The sequence below is a fragment of the Ceratotherium simum genome, chromosome 22, assembly GCF_057802395.1.
Source record: "Ceratotherium simum simum isolate JZ-2026a chromosome 22, ASM5780239v1, whole genome shotgun sequence".
In the NCBI taxonomy this organism is placed as follows: domain Eukaryota; kingdom Metazoa; phylum Chordata; class Mammalia; order Perissodactyla; family Rhinocerotidae; genus Ceratotherium; species Ceratotherium simum.
In genome coordinates, this window is record NC_141921.1 from 13,276,482 (window position 1) to 13,298,333 (window position 21,852).

At 39.5% G+C, this 21,852-nt stretch overlaps 1 protein-coding gene across 3 annotated transcripts in view; it reads left to right on the forward strand.

Moving 5' to 3' along the window:
- Nucleotides 1–5: 5 nt before the first annotated feature.
- GPBP1L1 (GC-rich promoter binding protein 1 like 1) overlaps nucleotides 6–21,852 on the forward strand; it is a 58,920-nt gene continuing 37,073 nt past the window's right edge. Inside the window, exons 1-2 of one of the 3 annotated variants that reach the window (XM_087446037.1) lie at nucleotides 6–110; nucleotides 803–1,115. The gene's annotated coding sequence lies outside the window, so the exon portion shown is untranslated. Of the gene's footprint in view, nucleotides 111–802; nucleotides 1,116–1,546; nucleotides 1,714–20,020; nucleotides 20,135–21,852 lie in introns of those variants that run through there. The other 2 variants (XM_014796420.2, XM_087446038.1) reach the window with 2 other exon arrangements.

A 21,852-nucleotide genomic window follows, 5' to 3' on the forward strand; every position in this document is an offset into this window, starting at 1 on the left:
TTAATTTTAGTGAAGGACGGCTTTTGAAGTCTGTGGGGTACCTGAACGGTCCTTGCCTCTCTATTCTAGTTTTCCGAGCCAGCAGAATCTGCCTCGCAGAGTTCGGGAAGGTAGGGTGCAACTACTGAAACAATCTCAGAGTGATGGTGGTGGAGGAAGGTAGGAGAGATTTGGAGTCTAGGCCAAGTGTGACTGGGCCAAATTGCTTACCATCTCTGGAACTCATTTTTTACTTTGCGAAACAACCGCGTTTCTAGGATCAACGGGGCACATCTCACTTCGCATTAGGGTCCTGAACTACTAATCTTAAGGAAAAAAACACGAAAACTGTTTCCACTTCCATTCTCTTTGCTGGGACCTGGAAACTTCATTAAGAAATAAAGAGCACAAGGAGTAGGATTTTCACTTCCATGAAAGGCGTGGTGATAGGAGCCTTGGGTTTGGTGGTGACCCGAACAGTTACATCATTCCTACTGTCACCCTCCGCTTTAATTTGTCAGCTGTGTGACCTTGGGCAAGTCCCTTCCCTTCTCTGGGCCTCCATTTCACAGTGTATCAAGGCAACAGCACCAGGCAGTTTGAACGTCCTTCCTGAAGATAAGTAATAGGCGAGCTTAAGGAGCCCACGCCGGCCAGTTTCTCCATTCCCCAGATGCTAGGTAGTCTAGCTATCTGGTTGCCGGCCATCACACGGCTCAGCTTCCCGTGCAGGATGGGCTCACAGCGAATTCTTCGTAATAGTAAGCGCTTCTAATCGCGATGTGCTTTCATTTTTATTTCCTTTTTTTGTCTGTCATGGCAGCGCCGCCCCTTCTCGTCGTGCGATGCCCAATGAGACTTGGAGCCGGAGAAACAGCTTCGCCCTGACACAAGAGCACGCTCGGGCCAGCAATCCGCCCTGCGCTGGGCCGGGGGCGTGACGCCAGCCGCCAGGCGGAACTACCACTCCCAGCCGGCAGCGCGTCGGGACAGCGCGCAGGCCCCCAGAGCCCGGCCGTGTGGCCCGCTGGGGGCTGGAGTCTCAACGACACGCGCGCGTGAAGGAACGAAGGAGCGGAAGGGGAAGGGGTCAGGACACAAGCCTCTGCGAAACCGGTCTGCTAGTACTTGCAGAGGTAGTTTGGGGACGCGAGCTTGCCCAGAGGCGGGTGTGGGACGGTGAAGAACGAAAGGGCGGGGAAAGCCGGGTACATATATGCACACCCACTCATTCACACGCGCTCAGGCCCTAGTGCTGCGCAGGGGGATAAGTAGCGGAGTACCAGACTCAACTGGTCTCCGCCCCTGCGGCGGCGCGGAGAAAGGCCGAGTCGTCAACTCTGCAGAGGGGCGGGGGCGACCGCGCGCCGCCTGGAATCGCGGTGAAGGGAGCTGCGGGCGGGGCAGGCACGAACCGCCGTTCACGCGACCGAACGTTGGCGGCTTGGGGCGCGGGCAGGGTCACCCGAACAGGCCTCGTGCGCGTGCGCCGCGCTCCTGTGGGCGGTGCGAGTGAGTGGGCGTATGTGAGGCGGGGTCCGCTTGGGGGGCGGGGCTGGTTGCCGCTCCTCCCCCTCCCCCCTCTCTGCCCCTCCTGGGCCGTCTGGGCCGGGCAGCCATTTTGGGAAGAGCTTTGTTATGGTTGTGGGGTCTCCACCTCTGCCGGATCAGGAAGCTGGGGACGCGCCCTCGGACGCCGCATCTGGTCCCTAGCTGTAGGCCCGCCGCTGCCCGGTGAGTGGGAGTTCCGGACAGCTGGGCAGTAGGGGACCTTGAGTCGTCTCGCCGCGGGGCTCCGCCCGGTGCCTTCACCGCCGTCTATTGAAACAAGTTAAAGGAGGCTCTCACACAGGTGGTTGGGTGTAGGGCGGCCCGGGGACGGGGAGCGGAGCCCGCGGTCGTGTGGTTCGGACGAGGCAGCTCCCCTCCGTGTGGAGCTTTGCACACGAGCGTCGCCGCGGCTCGGCCGGAGCGCTGCGACTTCAGCTTTGGTCTTCGGGTCGGAACGCTCACCTGCGGCTCTCTGGCTCCTCTCCAGGCGTTCCGGCTTGTTGGTGGTTGGACGGCTTGGTTTACGGGTTTCTTTTTCTTTTCTTTTTAAATTAGAGCCAAGGGCTTTTGTTTTCCAGTGAAGGAAAATCTAAGGAGGAAAAACGCGTGTCTAGTTTAGGGAGTCAGAGGGGAAAAGAGGAGCTGTAACTCCCCGGCGTTCCGGTTCTCCTCGGGAGCGAGGTGTTTTCGTTGATTTACATGAAGTCTATCCAGCACATGTCGACCCCCCTTCCCCCGAAAAAAAGCTGGTCGATCTCGAAGTGTTTTAACGAGGATTTTTTTTTCTGTTTTAAATCTACTTCTCCCCACCCCCGTCAAATTCAAAAGAAAGGCTGAATCTAAAATGGCTGTAGCTTGGGGAAGTGTCCTGCGCTTCGGTAACTTAAATAGGTTAGCATGTCTTAAGTTTTTAGTTGTTTCTCCTACGGGGACAACAACTGAAGCGTTTGGTCCTTTGGTGTTCTTGCAGTTTGTGTCTCATCTTGAAGAGTCCTTGCTAGGTGAAAACAAGGGTGAGGCTAAGGAAGCTTGCTTACTCCAAAAGTTTACATAAGAGTGGGTGCGGTGTTTTTGGGTTTTTTTTTTTGGTAGTTGTTTATAGTTTTGAAATTGTGCTGTGGTCTTAATTTTATCAGCCAACTTTGTGCACAGAGGTTGGTTTGTCATACACGTTAAAATACTTGCTCCTAACTTTGATATTTATTGCTTACCAGGGAAAAACGGAGTTAATGGTGGCTCATGTTTTAGTTTAGTAACAGGAGTCACGTTCCTTTGTAAATCTCATCCAAAAGTAAAGTGATTGGTGGTCTTCAATAGACTTAAATTTGTAATTTGGTAGACTGCTGGCCTTTTGTAAGGTCTTTTATTTTATGTGTAATACTTGAAGGGGAGCTAGCGTCCTGTTAAGTTTGGGACATTTATTAGAAAACTGGAAGACACCAAGTGAAAACAAACTCAGATGTGGAGCGCTTGATTGTTGTGCCCTTTCAAACAAAAAGCCTTTTTGTTTTTGTTTTTGTTTTTAACTATTAGATCCAGAAGTTCAGCTGAAAACAAAAAGGCAGAGAGTGGAAACCAAAAACAGTTAACTTCAATGTTTGGAAAGGTGCTTGAGTTTCAAGTTGCAATCTGTCTAAAAGATAAAATAATAAAATGCGAATTGTGAATGAGAACTTTGGAGTTAATAGTAAAATAAATTGTCATCTTCCTTAGGGAGTCAGTTTCAGTTTACCTTCCTACATTCTTGCAACACAGAACTTTATTTTTGTCAATTCTGCTAGGAGTTTTTTTGTTGTTCTTAATTTATTTTGGTGGTTTTACAAGAAAAACGTTTAAAGTTTTTTATAGAAATTACATGTCAGTTGCTTTGTGTTTTGCCATTGTTGCCTACTGGACCCATAAACTTAGGTGAGAACTTACTCTCATTTTTTTTTTTTTCAGGGTACTCAAAATGGTTTGTATGTGTTGCTATAAGTATTCTTTCAATTGATTTCAGAGCTCTTGAAATTTTAGGGGGAAATGTTGGGAAGCCTGTTTATTTTGAATGAATTCAGCTTACTGGTTTTCTTGTTAGTGGCTGTTTAAAAGCTTGGCTGAAGAGGGCACATGCAACCGTTTTAGTAAGTTTGGAATGATAAGTCTGGGACACATTTCTGCTTATAATTCATTTTTAAATGCTCAGTTAAAGAGAATATGCACAATTCTGAATCGTACTTAAGCAGATTGGGTATCTTTGTTATATGGTCAAGTTGTATGCATTTAGTAATAGTGATAACTCTAATGTGCCAGGGACTGACTGTTGCTCGAAGTGCTTTATATTTATTAATTTATTTATTCGTGTGAGGTAGATATTGTTTTATCCTAATTTTTTAATTGAGGAAAATAAGTCCAGTGACTCATCCAGCTAGTAAGTAGCAGAGTCTGTATTCAAACCTAAGCAATCTGTTTCTAAGTCATTGTGCTTAACCATTATGGCTGCTGCGTTTAACCATGGAAATAAGACTTTTGGAAAGATGAGAGGCACAAAAAATTTTAAAGAATCCCAACTAAAAAAGTAGTTCATGGAAAAGGCAAATTTTGTGTATTTATGGTTTTTCAGATAGATGGGGGTGGAGGGAATCTAGGTGGTGCATAGATAACATGCCTGGTCGTAAGTAATATAGTTGCTATTGTCTGGAATTTAATATGTGGCTTGTGTTGAGGCCTAGCTGCCCGTGTCACTTCTAACTCAGACTCTGATTTTTATTTCGTGCTAAAGTCTGCCCAGAACAAAACTGCCTACAGTCAAATTTGAAAAATAGTTCAGTAAGAGATGCTGAATTTCTTTCGTTGTCCACAGGTATATCTTAACTAATGAGGTAAAATATTGCAAGTGTTATGTAAATTAAATTTTTATAGGTGATTTCAAATATACTCGGCAGATATTTAAAGGAGTTTGTTATTTTCCTTTACTAAAGCAAATTATCAGCCTTTAATTGATCCGTTGGGCAAATTTTAAGAGACACTGGAGGCTATACTATGGTGCCAGTTTCAGCGTGCCAGGGGTAGGAATACCTAGATGACCATAAAACATTCCTGCCACCAAAGAACTTAGTAGTCTTAACAAGCGCAAAAATATTCACAGGATAAAAATGTAGAAAGCTATGTTTCTTAAAGGAGTTGATTTTTAACATACTCATTAGTTTACCTTCCTTTTCTCTGATAAAACTACTTTGCCTTATATTAACCAGATGTCAGGCTAGAGAATCAGGAGCATGAACAGTTTTAGTATGCTTTTCTGAGCAGTAGGTCTGTTTTCATAGAATAAGTTTTGTTTGTTTTCAGAAAAATCCAATTCATTTAAGTTTGGCTATACTTTATTTTTATTTATTTATTTATTTTTTTATAATGTTTTCTTTCTTTATTTTATTTTATTTTTCCCCCCCAAAGCCCCAGTAGATAGCTGTATATCATAGCTGCACATGCTTCTAGTTGTTGTATGTGGGACGCGGCCTCAGCATGGCCGGAGAAGGGGTGTGTTGGTGCGCGCCCGGGATCCGAACCCGGGCTGCCAGTAGCGGAGCGCAAGCACTTAACCGCTAAGCCGCGGGGCCGGCCCCAGCTTGGCTATACTTTAAATTTAGATTGCAAACTATTGTTTCTGCTGATTGTAAGTTTAAATTTCATTATATATAAAAAATTCTCTTCTGAATTATTGCTGTCCTTGAAGTTTATATGTATGTTGAAAAGTTGGTTTGGGGGCTCTTTGGTTAGTTGATTCAAAGGTAGGGCTATTCCAGTGTTCCTGCTATGTGTTTATGAATTATTAGCTCTACTTTTTAATTAGTCCTACCAGGTGTGGTAGGAAGGATAGTGGGAACCATTTATTGTGGGCTGTGTAAGCTAGAGACTGTAATGGAATCCAATATATATCATCTTATTATTCTTTAAAACACTTGTTTAATATAGATGATGTTAACCCTTCTACAAGTGAGTGTACGAAGGTTCCAAGAAGTTAAGTAATTTGCATAACATAATGAGAGACGGGGATTCAGGCAGCTTTCTCTGATTCCAAAGCTTGATTTCCACCACCACATCACGTAGAGAGAAGGCATGTATAGTAATTAAGAGCACCAACTTTATGGACTGGGTTTGAATCTCAGCATTGCCACTTACAGCTTTGTGACCTTGGGAGAGTTTTAGGTGAGATTCTGTGCCTGTTTCTTCCTCTGTTAAATGGAGATAATAGTACCTTTTCATAGGGTTATTGTGGTAAATAAATGAAATATTTGTAGAGTTCTTAAAACAATGCCAGACCGTAGTAAGCATTTCATAATTGTTAAATAAATTGTATCAAATTGTCTTTAATGAACATTCTTTTACCAGTCCAGTGAAACTCGGTGAAATCTGAACAGATTATTGCAAGTGGAGTTCTGTGGTTTTTGAGATTTGTTTTCTGTCTTAGATACTACTATACTGTTGACTTTTCTAGTTAGTTTGAATTGGGATCCAGGTCCCACACACTGTAATTGACTGATAGTCTTCCAAGCTTCTTAATTTGTATGATTTTTTCCTTGCACTTTGTTGAAGAAACCAGTCATTTGTCCTGCAGAGTTTCCCACATTCTAGATTTGCCTGATTTCCTATACATTGGTAGTTGGATATAGAAGCTTAGATTGAGATTTGATTTTGGTAGTGGGGAGAGTGAGGAGAAGACTAACTTTGTAGGTGATGCTGTGCATTGGGGGATTTTGTTCAGTGGTTCTCTATCATTTTCTTAAATTTCTCTGTTGAGCAGCATAGAGTTAATTGTATGAATTATTTACCCTCCTTCGATATGCTTGTAAAATGGAGTGTTTGCTTTGCTCCCCTGCCCAATTCAATATTAACTTTTCCAGGTAGTTTGTTTTCTGTCCTTCATTTCTTTCTAGTATATATTTATTGTATTATAAAATTGAGCCAAACATGCTGGGTTTGCAGTGGTTTTTTATTTATTTATTTATTTTTTTATTTTTCCCCCAAAGCCCCAGTAGATAGTTGTATGTCATAGCTGCACATCCTTCTAGTTGCTGTATGTGGGACACCGCCTCAGCATGGCCGGAGAAGCGGTGCGTCGGTGCGCGCCCGGGATCCAAACCCGGGCGGCCAGCAGTGGAGTGCGCCCGCTTAACCTGCTAAGCCACAGGGCCGGCCCTGCAGTGGTTTTGTTTTCTGGTTTTGGTTACTAGTGAATAGTTTTCTCAGCCTATTTGGTCTGGGAATTTCTCTTCTCAGAACTGCATTTTTCCCCCCGTTGTTCATCCCCCCAACTATTAAGCATTTTATTCTTAACACTTATTGAGTACTCACTGTAGGCCAGGCAGTGTTGTTGTCGTCATCCCTCCTCCGCAAGACATGCCGGCACTATTCTTAATACTTTACGTATATTCACTCATTTAGTAATCGACTTTTCCAAGAGTCTCCAAATTACAGATAAGGATCTGAAGCAAAAAGAAGTGAAATGACTTGCCCAAAGTCACACAGCTAGTACATGGCAGAGCCAGCTAGATCCAGAGTCCACTCTTCTAAATTAAAAGTAATGTTTGGATTGGAAGCAAAGTTTATTCTTGACAAGAGATTTTTAGAAATGCTTGTAAGTAAAATAAACTCGAAGTAAAAATGTATGTCTTGTGGTATAGTAGTTACTACTATTAAATCTCTCAAATATAAAAACTTGGTATAGTTTTTTAATGTCACAAGTAGCCTATTTTATATACATAGGGAATTGTAGCCTTTCAGGGTAAGTGTAGCTGCAACTGTTTGATAAAAGTTATCACTACTGAATGAAAGGTTATCACTACTGAATGGCTTGTTTCTTCATTGTGTAGTTGGTGTAGTGACTTTTGGAGCAAATGCTATAAAAACATTTTTGCTGGTTCTAAAACCTTATAGTTTCAGATACTTACATACATCTAATCTACTTAGTTATCTGAATCTTACAGCTGGAATTTACTGTGTCACATTGCATTAGGTAATAAATGTTCTTCTGTAACATACTATTCTTATTTGGAACTGTTGTGATTTAAGTAAATTCCATTTCTATTAATGGGCTGGTTTGTGTTTAGGTATGGTTGAAGCAAGTGTTTGTGACATTTGAATGACAAAATGTTGGAAAGGAGATTACCTGAGAAAGGTTATAAATTTTGCCCTTTAAAAATTTTGTGCTTAGTGAACTTACTTTCAGGAAATGTTTTTTGGAACGGTGAAGCAGAAGAAGGCACAATGATTCAAGTTTATTACTAATGGGAAGACTGGCAGGATTCATGTGTTGAACATTCTACTAATTGAGCTTTAAAGTGATTTTTGTTGTTTCTTTTGTCTGTTTACCGTTTTACCCCCTTCTGGTATTGCCTTTTTGTGAATCTAGTGGGAGAGGAAGCTGGAAAGGCTCTGTGCATTAACTTGTATGCATGTGCACACACACACGTTACACATACACTTTCTGTCCCAGACCCCTGTCACCCAAGCTGTGGGAGTCGAATACCCTTGACTGGGGACTTGCATCTGGAGTGAGAGATGCAAAGATGAAAGGACAGTTTAGAATTCATTCTATTGGCTGGTAGCAGTGGCAGTGCTAGCAGAGCAGTTTCCTAAGCAGGCTCTTCCTGTGGTGTGACCTTGGTTGATGATTTTCACTGCTTAGTTTTACTTGGTTTCTGCAAGTTTGCCAAGTCAGAGGCTCTCATTCATTTCTGAACTCCCAGTATCCTTCTGATAAATTCCTTTTCTGCTTAATCTGCCTAAATACAGTTTCTTGTTTTTTCAACCAAGGACCCTGGTTTGTAAAATTGGCTAATATAATTTGCTCTTTCTAGAAGATTTTGTTACTGCCTCTATATAGGGTAGTCTCCTAACTCATGAAGTGTAAAACTTCCATGCATGTCTTTTTTAAAGACAATCTTAGACAAGAATTTTCTCTTTTATCCACTACCAATTCTTAAAAGCAGTAGTTCTCAATCTTTTAAAATCTATCTGGGGTTAAGGCCTGGGTGTCATTAGTTTTATTAAAGCTGCCCATGTGGGGGCTGGCCCCGTGGTTTAGCGGTTAAGTGCACGTGCTCGGCTACTGGTGGCCCGGGTTCGGAACCCCGGGCGTGCACCGAGGCACCGCTTCTCCGGCCATGCTGAGGCCGCGTCCCACATACAGCAACTAGAAGGATGTGCAACTATGACATACAACTATCTACTGGGGCTTTGGGGGAAAAAAAAAGCTGCGCATGTGATTCTGTCTTTTAATAATTGTTTATTATTACAAAAGCAGTGTATGTGTTATGTAGAAAATTAGGTTGTATAGATATGCAAAAATAAAACCTTGGCGTTGCCATCATCCAGAAGTCACTACTGTTAACAACTTCTGGTGCATTTTTTTCCAATCTTTCTCTAAGCACATATATGCAGGTTTTTATTTTTATTTTACTAAAATGAGATCAGCTTGCAACTTGCTTTTTAGTCGATGATGCCCATTCTCCATGTGAGTAAATGTTCATTTCCTCTAATATCCAGGTGCTCTTCAAATTTCGTCTGCTTATTTAAAAAAAAGTTCATTACAGCCAGCTATCCAAACTAGTATCTGATCTAGGACCTTGTTGCATATAACATTTTGTTTAATTTCCTTATGTCTCTTTAACCTAGCATAGTCCTTATTTTTCAATGACACTAACTTTGAGACTGGACTAATTGTCCTGAGAATGGTTTTGTACAGTTGCATTCCTGTGGTATCATTTAGTTTATTCCTTTAATTCCTGTATTTTTCTATAAAGTTTACAGCTAAAAGCTTGATAGAGTCACATCTAAACATTTTTGGCTAGAAGGCATCATAGCTGTGTCTAATTTTGCTTCATATTGTAAAACACATAATACCTGGTTGACTTACTTTAGTAATGCTAAGATTGATCCTTGGATTAGGGTGATGGTAGTCCAATCCATGTATTAAACAGTCTTCTCCTCTTGAAACCAGAAACTAATTTGCACAGTGTTACTTTTATTTATTTATTTATTTTTTTTTTAATAATTTTTTATTATTTATTTATTTTTTCCCCCAAAGCCCCAGTAGATAGTTGCATGTCATAGCTGCTGTATGTGGGACACGGCCTCAGCATGGCCGGAGAAGCGGTGCGTCGGTGCGCACCCGGGATCCGAACCCAGGCCGCCAGCAGCGGAGCGCGTGCACTTAACCGCTAAGCCACGGGGCCGGCCCTGCACAGTGTTACTTTGCACTAAAAGAGTTCCCAGTCCCTTATCAATCATTGACTTAATTTTTTAAAAACAGCCTTATTGAGATATAATTTACGTAGCATAAAATTCATCCATTTTAAATGTACACTTCAATGATTTTTTAGTGTATTCACAAAATTGTACAACTGTTGCCACTATCTAATTTTAGAAGATTTTTATCACCCAAAAAGAAACCCATAACCGTTAGCAGTCACCTCCCCAGCCCTAGGCAGCCACTAATCTACTTTCTGTCTCTATGGATTTGCCTATTTTGGACATTTCATATACATACAATCATTTCCCCTTATCTGAAGTTTTGCTTTCCTAGGTTTCAGTTACCCATGGTCAAGCTCTGTCCAAAAGTATTAAATGGAAAATTCCAGAAATAAACAATTCGTAAGTTTTAAATTGCGCGCCATCCTGAGTAGGGTGATGAAATCTCGAGCGGAGTGCTCTTTCCTACCTGGGGCTGTGAATCATCTCTTTGTCCCCGTCCCCTGGTCCCCTGTATCCACGCTGTATGCCCATTAGTTACTTAATAGCTGTCTAGGTTATCAGATTAACTGTCAAAGTATCGCAGTGCTTGTGTTCAAGTAACCCTTATTTTAGTTAATAATGGCCCCAGAGTGCAAGAGTAGTGATGCTGGCAATTCGGATATGTCAGAGAAGCGGTAAAGTGCTTCCTTTAAGTGAAAAGGTGAAAGTTCTCAACTTAATAAGGAAAGAAAAAAATCATATGCTGAGGTTGCTAAGATCTATGGTAACTTTTATTACAGTGTATTGTCATAATTGTTATTATTTATAATAACAAATAACAATAATTGTTTATTATTAGTTATTGTTAATCTCTTACTGTGCCTAATTTATAAATTAACATTTATAATAGGTATGTATGTATAGGAGAAAAACATAGTATACGTAGGATTTGGTACTATCCGTGGTTTCAGGCATCCACTGGGGATCATGGAACATATCCCCCTTGGATAAGGGAGGACTACTGTAGAATTGTACAATATGTGGTCTTTTGTGTCTGGCTTCCTTCACTTAGAGTAATGTTTTGTAGTAGGTGTCAGTATTTCATTTGGTTTTGTTGCCAAATAGTATTCCACTGTGTGGATACCACATTTTGTTTATCCATTCGTTAGTTGATGGATATTTGGGTTGTTGCCTCTGTGCAGCTATTATGAATAGTGCTACTATGAACATTCATGTAGCATTCATTCATTAAAGTTTTTATGTGGCCATATGTTTACATCTTTCTTGGATCTTTCTGGGAGTGGAATTGCTGGGTCATATGGTAACTCTATGTTTAACTTTTTGAGAAACTGTTTTCCAGAGTGGCTACACCATTGTACATTCCCACCAACAGTGTTTTAGTTTCTCCACACCCTCTGCAACACTTGTTATTATGTCTGTCTTTTTGATTATTATCATCCTAGTGGGTGTGAAATGGTGTCTCTTGTGGTTTTGATTTGCATTTCCCTCATGGCTAATGATGTTAAGAAGCATCTTTTCCTGAGCTTATTGGTCATTTGTAGATCTTCTTTGGAGAAATGTCTATTCAGATCTTTGCCCACTTTTTAATCGTTATTTGTCTTTTTATTGTTGAATTGTAAGAAATTTTTATTTTATTTTTTGTTGAGGTATAATTGACATATAACATTATATTAGTTTCAGGTGTACAACATAATGATTTATTATTTATATATATTGCAATGTGATCATCACAGTAAGTCTAGTTAACATCCATCACCATACATAATTATAAAATTTTTTTCTTGTGTTGAGAACATTTAAGATTTACTCTGTTAGCAACTTTCAAATATGCAATACAGTATAATTTGCTATAGTCGCCTTACTGTACTTTACATCTCCGTGAATTACTTATTTTATAGCTGAAAGTTTGTACCTTTTAACTCCCCTTATCTATTTCACCTACCCTCCACCCCCACCTTTGGCAAGCCCAATTTGTACTCTGTATCTATAAGTTCAGTGTTTGTTTTGTTTTAGATTCCACATACAGGTGCATTATATGGTATTTGTCTTTCTCTCTCTGACTTATTATTTTTTTTTTTTTTATAATTTTATTTTATTTATTTTTTCCCCAAAGCCCCAGTAGATAGTTGTATGTCATAGCTGCACATCCTTCTAGTTGCTGTATGTGGGACGCGGCCTCAGCATGGCCGGAGAGGCGGTGCGTTGGTGCGCGCCCAGGATCCGAACCCGGGCCACCAGCAGCGGAGCGCGAGCTAAAACCGCTAAGCCACGGGGCCGGCCCTCTCTCTGACTTATTTCACTTAGCATAATGCCCTCAGGGTGTATCCATGTTCTCACAAGTGACAAGATTTCTTTTTTTATGGCTGAATGACGTTCCTGTGTGTGTGTGTGTGTGTGTGTGTGTGTGTGTGTGTGTATCACATTTTCTTTATCCATTCATTGCTGTAATGAACGTGGCGGTGCATCTGTCTTTTCAAGTTAGTGCTTTTGTTTCCTTCAGATAGACACCCAGAAGTGGAATTACTAGCTGGTGTGATAGTTTTATTTTTAATTTTTTGAGTAACCTCCATACTATTTTCCATAGTGGCTATACCAATTTACATTCCCACCAACAGTGCACAAGGGTTCCTTTTTCTCCACATCCTAGCAAACAGTTGTTATTTCTTGTCTTTTTGGTAATGGCCATTCTAACAGGTATGAGGTGATATCTCCTTGTGGTTTTATTTATTTTAGATACAAGTCTCTTATCAGATATATGATGTGCAAATCTTTTCTCTTAGTCTTTGGGTTATCTTCTCACTTTCTTGATGGTATCCTTGGAATCACAAATGTTTTTAATTTTGATGAAGTCCAATTTGTCATCACCTAACTTAAGATCACAAGATTTACTGCTTTGTTTCCTTTTAGCTCTTATATTCAGGCCTTTGATCCACTTTTAGTTAATTTTTGTGTATGATATGGGTCCATGTTCATTTTTTTGCCAGTGGACGTCCAGTTATCACAGCACCATTTTTTTTTTCTTTTTTTTAAAGATTTTATTTATTTATTTTTTCTCCCCAAAGCCCCAGTAGATAGTTGTGTGTCATAGCTGCACATCCTTCTAGTTGCTGTATGTGGGACGCGGCCTCAGCATGGCCGGAGAAGCAGCGCGCCGGTGCGAGCCCGGGATCCGAACCTGGGTCGCCAGCAGTGGAGCGCGTGCACTTAACCGCTAGGCCACGGGGCTGGCCCTAAACTAGGTAATTTAAACTACACAACTATGCTGACTGATCTCACTTTATATTCATGATAACTTACAGGTGTGGGTCCTTATTGCGCTGGAAAACTGTACTGTATCTCCTTAGTTCATTCGTTCTCCAGTTCTCATTTCACATCCTAACTCTTCTCAAACCTGCAACTCCCTACCTTCCCCTACCCACCCATCCTCACTCTTAGCTGAAGACCTTGTTTTCTGCCTCATTGAAAAGATAGAAGCAGTCAGAATAGAGATTCTAAGCTCTCCTTGCAGTGGTACCCAGGTACTCTGACTTCCCACCTCTTATTATAAATGAAGTATGTACTAACCTATGTCTACTGGTGTATCAGATCCCCTCCTCTTCGCAAAATCCGACTTTGTTTCAGCAGTTTTCTATATCAACAGCTGCATCAGGCTTTTCTTCTTTACTAGGTCATTCCCATCAATGTACCAAAAAAACTTCTTTTGACCACACATCTCCTTCTAACCACTACCCCATTTCTCTCCTATAGAAACACTCATCAAAAGAGTTGTCTACACTTGGAGTCTACAATCCCTTCACTTTGGAACTCACCTGAATCAGCTTTTACCACTACTCCTATCCAACATGGTCACTAATAACTTGCATGTTGCTAAATCCAGTGGTCAGTTCTCAGTCTTCCATCTCATTTAACAGCATTTGATACAGCTGATCATTGCTACTTTCTTGAAAGACATTTCTGCTTAGCTTCTGGGTCCCCACACTCTCCTGGTTTTCTTTTCAGTATTCCCAATTTTTAAAGTTGTACCAGTTCCTCTCTGTCTACGTTCACTTCTTTGGTGATCTTGTCTAGCTTCATGGATTTAAATAATATTTCTATTTCCAGTCTATACGACTACTATGAACTGTAGATTCACATAGCTAACTGCTTACTTAATATTTACACTTAGATGTCTGGGGCACCTGAAAGTTAACATGTTCAAAAAACAGTTTGTCATTTGTGGAATATACAGACAAATTATTAGAATTCATAAGAATTTAGCAAGATTGCTGGATAAAATTTGTACCAGTAGTAAACATATTGTCATTTAAAGGAAATAACACAATAGCATTAAAAAAATGACATATCTAGGAATAAATCTTAAAGAAAGGTATGTAAGCTCTTTATGGAGAAAATTTTAAAAGTTTATTTGAAGATGTTAAAGAGTAACTAAATAAGAGACTGACTGTGCTCATGATTTGGAATATTTATCATAAAGTTGTCAGTTCTCCCATATTGATCTAGATTGATTCGTTGCCATTCCAAGCAATGTGATAAAAGCCTCCCATCCCCAATTTGACCTGCTTATTTTAAAATTTATACGAAAGAGCAGAGTACCAAGACTTCAATAACGTATATGTATGGGGAAAGGCCTTGCTCTACTATATATCAAGATATTATTATAATGCCATAATAGTTAAGACACATGGTAGTAGTGTAGGAATAAATAGACCCATGGAAAAGAAGCCTGGAAACAGACACATACATATATATATACACTTACATATATGTACACACACACATATATATATATATATACCTATATATATATAGAAACAATTTATAATAGAACTGGCCTTATAGTGGAGAAACAGTGGTTCTGGGACAATTGATTATTCACGTGGTAAAAAATGAAATGGGACTGGACCTCATACCAGATAACAAATCAATTCCAACTGATTGGAGTCTTAAATGTGAAAGGCAAAACTATACAACTGAGAAGACATTAGAGGTAAATTATTTGAACCTTGGAGAAGAAAGACTGTTATACATAAGATGCAAAAATGTAGATAATAAAGGAAATGATCAACAGCTTTGACTGCATTTAAATTAAGAACTTGTGTTCATCAAAAGACAACTCATGAAGTTGGAAAAGGTATTTGCAACACTTGTAACCAGAGATTGTGGTCTATTGTATTCTCTTACTTCAAATAAGAGAAAGATCATTGACCAAAAGAACGGTAAAAAGATAGAAAAAGGTATTTTACAAAAAAGGAAACATGAAGAGCTGATAAATAGATTAAAATGCAAATAAAGACCATAGTAGGTGATCATTTTGTACCTACCAGCAGGGCAAAGAATAACTGCTGGTCTGGCAATACCTAGCTTGGTGAGGGTATGAAGCAGATGGAATTCTTAAAATAACCACTGCTGGTGGTGTAAACTGGTAACGCCTAATTGGAAAGCAATATGGCATTACCATGTGAAGTTGAAGATGAGCTACCTATTAGTCAGCAGTCCCTTCATTTGTTTATACATTCCTTAAGCAGATATTTATTGAGTACCTACTGTGTGCTAGACAGTGTTCTTTGTGCCTTGGTTCAGTGGGAGACAGTTAAAGATAAGTTATATAGGTGATCAGTGCTATAGAAAAATGTTACTTATTAGAATGAAAACAGTTCAATATCAGGTCACTTCCTGTTTTTCACTTTTATGGATATAAGTTTTAAGAATGTTATATATGGTTTGTTATATCAGTGCCACTCAATTCTTTGAATCCTTTTAGAGTTATTTACCAAAAGTCAGTTCACAATCCATCATCAAAAACTTTTTAATGATCTCTTAACTGAGGACTAGGTTACATCCTTTTTCAATTCTGTGGAATACACAGATTGTAAACTGCCTGGTCTATGAAATGATTTGTTAGCTGGTCATTAAATTTCTCAATTTCTAGGAGATATACCCAAAAGCCTTTACCAACGAAGGCATATCAAAGTGACTAAATTATATCTATTATTCTTTTACTTAAAGACACTTTGTTTATGGAGCCAAAATTAAACAAAATTGGTTAAAAATTAGTTACAGCATTGGATTTTCCCATAGGTTATTTTAAAAAATCTGTACTAGAGCCAAACCTCAATGATGTTATAGAGGTAACTTTTGAATTACTGTATGTAGTATAGATAGAATAGAAATTTGATTTCATGGTTGAAGGTGTGCTTATAGTTCTCCTTTTGACAATTAAAAGGGCATGTCAGTATCTGAGAAGGAGAGATTATTCGAGTTAAATGAATTTTTTTGGTTGTTTTTAAGTTTAGGGCATTACATCCTAGATTGCATTTCAGAACACTTGTCCTACCTAATGTGTAGATGTAAGTATTCTGTTTTTAAGAGTGCAATTTATTTTCCTAGGAACTTTTTTTTAACAAATATTTTATTTCTTATATTATCGTGATACTTAGAATAAATGACTTTCTTTTGGATTCAAAACAAGAACAACTTTTAAATATTTAGATAAGCTATGTATTATATTTATTTTGTACATTATGCTGAATGCTATTTTAGTTTTTAATAAAAGTCCAACAAAACAATCTTCTTATTTTCCTATTTTTAAGACTTGCCTAACTTCCTGGTTCCACCTTAGAAGCATACATAACCTAGTTTACCTTCTATGTTTCTTGCTTCCCTGTTCTTACTTTTTGTTGTTGTTGTTACTGAGGTCATGATAGTTTATAACATTGTGAAATTTCAGATGTACATTATTATTTGTGAGTCACCATATATATGTGCCCTTTTTACCCCTTATGCCCAGCCCCAACCCCCTTTCCCTCTGGAAACCACTAATCTGTTCTCTTTGTCTATGTGTTTATCTTCCACATATGAGTGAAATAATGCAGTGTTTGTCTCACTTATTTCACTTAACATAACACCCTCAAGGTCCATCCATGTTGTTGCAAATGGAATGATTTTGTCTTTTTTTTTTTTTTTTTTACGGCTGAGTAGTATTCCATTGTGTATATATTGCCACATCTTCTTTATCCATTCATCAGTCAGTGGGCACTTAGGTTGCTTCCATGCCTTGGCTATTGTGAATGATGCTGCCATGAACATAGGGGTGCATACGTCTCTTTGAATTGTTGATTTCAAGTTCTTTGGGTAATACCCAGTAGTGGGATAGCTGGGTTGTATGATATTTCTATTGTTGATTTTTTGAGAAATCTCCGTACTGTTTTCCACAGTGGCTGCACTAGTTTGTATTCCCACCAGCAGTGTATGAGGGTTCCCTTTTCTCCACATCCTTTCCAACGTTTGTTTTTTTTTGTCTTGTTAATTGTAGGCATTCTAACAGGTATAAGGTGAGATATCATTGTAGTTTTGATTTGTATTTCCCTAATGATTAGTGATGTTGAACATCTGTTCATGTGCTTGTTGGCCATCTGTATATCTTCTTTAGGAAAATGTTTGTTCATATCCTCTGCCCGTTTTTTGATCGGGTTGTTGGTTTTTTTTTGCTGAGTTGTATGAGTTCTTTATATATTTTGGAGATTAACCCTTTGTTGAATATATGATTCGCAAATAATTTCTCCCAGTTGGTGGGTTGTCTTCATTTTGTTCCTGGGTTCCTTTGCCTTGCAGAACCTTTTCAGTCTGATGTAGTCCCATTTGTTTATTTTTTCTTGTTTCCCTTGCCTGAGTGGACACGGTATTCGAAAAGATGCTGCTAAGACCAGTGTCAAAGAGAGTACTGCCTGTATTTTCTTCTAGGAGTTTTATGGTTTCACATCTTACCTTCAAACTTTTAATCCATTTTGAGTTAATTTTTGTGTATAGCGTTAAGATAATGGTCTACTTTCATTGTTTTGCATGTGGCTGTCCAGTTTTCCCAGCACCATTTATTGAAGAGACTTTCCTTTCTCCATTGTATGTTCTTGGCTCCTTTGTTGAAGATTAGTTGTCCGGAGATGTATGGTTTTATTTCTGACCTTTCAATTCTGTTCCATTGATCTGTGTGTCTGTCTTTGTACCAGTACCATGCTGTTTTGATTACTATAGCTTTGTAGTATATTTTGAAGTCAGGGATTGTGATGCTTCCAACTTTATTCTTTTTTCTCAGGATTGTTTTAGCTTTTGTTGCCCATATGAATTTTAGGATTCTTTGTTCTGTTTCCGTGAAGAACGTCATTGGGATTATGATTGGAGTTGCATTGAATCTGCAGATTGCTTTAGGTAATATGGACATTTTAGATATGTTTATTCTTCCAGTCCTTGTGCATGAAATATCTTTCCATTTCTTTATGTCATCATCGATTTCTTTCAATAATGTCTTATAGTTTTCATCGTATAGATCTTTCACCTCCTTTGTTAAATTTATTCCTAGATATTTTATTCTTTTTGTTGCAATTGTAAATGGGAATATGTTCTTGAGTTCTCTTTCCATTAGTTCCGTTATTAGAGTATAGAAATGCAACTGATTTTTGTAAGTTTATTTTGTACCCTGCAACTTTGCTATAGTTGATCATTTCTAATAGTTTTCTGATGGATTCTTTAGGGTTTTCTATATATAGAATCATGTCATCTGCAAACAGTGAGAGTTTCACTTCTTCACTAGGAATTTTTTTTAAGAGTAGAATTCAGGGCCAACCCCGTGGCTTAGCGGTTAAGTGCGCGCGCTCCGCTACTGGCGGCCCGGGTTCGGGTCCTGGGCGCGCACTGACACACTGCTTCTCCGGCCATGCTGAGGCGGCGTCCCACATACAGCAGCTAGAAGGATGTGCAACTACGACATACAACTATCTACTGGGGCTTTGGAGGGAAAAAAAAAAAAAGGAGGAGGATTGGCAATAGATGTTAGCTCAGAGCTGGTCTTCCTGAGCAAAAAGAGGAGGATTAGCATGGATGTTAGCTCAGGGCTGATCTTCCTCACAAAAAAAAAAAGAGTAGAATTCATAAAGAGTTCCTTTAAATTAATCAAATAAGTATATAGGAGGGATGAGTAAATGTGCAGTGAATGCTTGACATATGACAGGGAACAAAAGATTTGCACTAAAGTAAAAATGAAAATAGATTTATAGTATCCAAAATTTTTCAGCAAAAGTTAATTAAAAGGTTCATGTCCTGAATAACTATTCAAGAAAATGTAATGTAAATCCTCAACGTATGTTTAACATGTTCCCTTTTTTTAAACATGTTTTCCAACTTTATAATTTTTTCATTTATTCTGAAATGTAATGTTGATCTCTTGGAAATAAATTGGACCTTTTCACCCTCAGCAACTTGGAATAATGCAAAACATGCAACTGGGAAACAGCCTTAGGTGCAGGTGAATGAGTCCTCGCCAAGCTTCACAGTAGATTGGTATTTCCCAGCATGCTTTACCAGGAGCATTGCTGTGAATCTGTCACCTAGATGAAATAAGGCTCTATACCTTACCCACACTCTGTATGCTCTCATCATACTTGCTCTCAGAAGCAAGGCATTCTTTGATACTAGTAAGAGGACCAAGAGGTGAGGTCATTAAACAAAAATTGTCGTCGCTACTGTCACCACATTCTACAATCAGAACATTCCAACATGAATCAAAAGACTTACTTTTCTTTTTAATACACTTGAGGTAGTATACCATAGTAAGATGGTTGAGAAGGAGAAGGGCACTTGTGAACCAGGGAGATGAGAAAGAAGAACCAACATGATGCCTTGACTACAGGTGCCTTCTGTGGCACATCAGTTTTAGAGAAGTGAGCATATGGAATTGGAAGGTAAGGAACATGTCTTGGCTATTGTGAATGTCAAAGTCTCCACGTCCGCTTATTCCTTTTAGCCAAGGTGACTTGGCATAAGCCTGGTAACCTTTTGCAGTAAGAACCTCTTGTGGCATCTTTGCTTTCTTTTCCTCAGCCAGCTGTGAATATGGTGGGTCCTTGGAGCTTCATGGCTCAGTAGTACATGTTTTGAATTATTTTTCCCTATGGTGGAGTTGCATTTATGGCTGCTGTTCTCATAGGTATTCTCATGGCTGAGGACATAAGATTGCAGTTTTATTAAGATCAGGAACCATGTGCTTACCAGTCACATTTTATTATGTGCTTTTTTTCTTATCACAAAAAGGTTTAAATTTTCCAGTCTTTCAGTTTTGCCTGGAAGCCAGACTCAGCCAACACAGATTAACAAATAATGAGAGGAATACAAAAAGAAAGCCTCCCCCAAATACATATTTAAATTAACATCCCTATTTAGTGCACTCACTCCATAAGACTTGAAGGAATTTATTCCATTTTTCTAACTGTAGGAATCATATTTTATGACTGGAGAGTAACAACCACAGTGTAATTCAGAAAGCAGTGGAGTTAGAAGACTTGTGTTCCAGGCCTGACCTAGCTGCTTATTAGATGTGTTACCTTTGGTAAGTCCTTTGACATTTTTAGAGCATCAGTTTTTTCTTCCTGTTAATCTCTGAAGTGGAGGGCTCACCTGGTGTCAAAGGGAGGAAGAAGGGAAGGATAAAATTCATGTTAGCAGTTGTATAGAGCAGTGTTTTAAGAATTCTCCTAGAATAGGACTAAATAACCCGTGTGGCTTTGTATTTACTTTCATCCATCCTTTGATTAAGAATTAATGAAAAAAAAAAAAAGAATCAATGAAAAAGAAATGTGTTGCTCATTTTTGTATTTGTTGTTTTATTAATCTTCAAAGCAACATGTGAAATAGCACAAGTTTCATTTTAGAGGTAAAGAAACTGGGAGTTACCCATCAAATTTTGGAATTAGAGGGACATATCAGTGTTCATTGGAGTTGTGGAGAGAAAGTAACTTGCGATGGATTGAGGAATAAATGGAGTGACAAAATGAAGATGCTAAGAGTACACTGCTCTCTATAGAAGTTTTGTTACGACTGAAGAGAAATGAACATAAAGTTGGGGGAAAAGTGGGTGTGGTTTTTTATTAATTGAGTGAAACCAGTGTAGATAGAGGTTGACGTTACCAGGTAACTTACTGGACTGTTACAGAGCTGTGATACCACTGGATGGTGACACTACTGGACTGTGGAGCAAATGAGAGGGATTGAGATCAAGGTAGAATGTTAAAGGGAGCCTAAGGTAGAGGAGATTGAGATAAGGCTCTTGACAAGGACATCCTCTCTTAGCAATATAAGCTTAATTATAAGGTATAAAATTAGATCATTTTGTAAAGTACCTGGTAGATTGCCAGGCATATATGAAGTGCCCAATAAGTCATGGGTTTTGAAAAGGTGAAATATTCAACAAATGTTTGTGAGTGAATGATTGGATCAAGTATTCAGATACAGGCAATTCTTTTTTTTTTTTTTTTTTTGTGAGGAAGATCAGCCCTGAGCTAACATCTGATGCCAATCCTCCTCTTTTTTGCTGAGGAAGATTGGCCCTCGGCTAACATCTGTGCCCATCTTCCTCTACTTTATATGGGACGCTGCCACAGCATGGCTTGCCAAGCGGTGCGTCAGTGCGTGCCCGGGATCCGAACCTGCGAACCCCAGGCTGCCGAAGTGGAGCACGAGCACTTAACGCTTGTGCCACCTGGCCGGCCCTGATACAGCCAATTCTGATATGCATGTTGCTGGGAGAGAGCCAAAGCACGTAGATAAAACTTGAAAAAGAATGGATGGTGTAGAACATTGTTTAAATTTAATATTGACTATTTCTATTAACAATTTTAATTATGGCGAAGTACACATAACACGTTGGTCTAATGGTTAAGATTGGATGCTCTCATCCAGTCCACGGCCCAGATTCGTTTCCCAGTCAGGGAACTGCACCACCTGCCTGTTGGTTGTCATACTGTGGCAGCTGGGTGTTGCTGTGATGGTGAAAGCAATGCCGCTGGTATTTCAAATACCAGCAGCGTCCTATGGTGGACAGGTTTCAGCAGAGCTTCCGGACTAAGACAGACTAGGAAGAAGGACCTGGCCACCCACTTCAGAAAAAACTGGCCATGAAAACCCTATGAATAGCAGCAGAGCATTGTGTGATATAGTGTCAGAATGTGAGAGGATGGCGTGAAAAGACTGGACAGGGTTCGGCTCTGCTGTACTTAGGGTTGCTGGGAGTCAATTGACTCAGTGACACTAGCAACAAACACATAACAT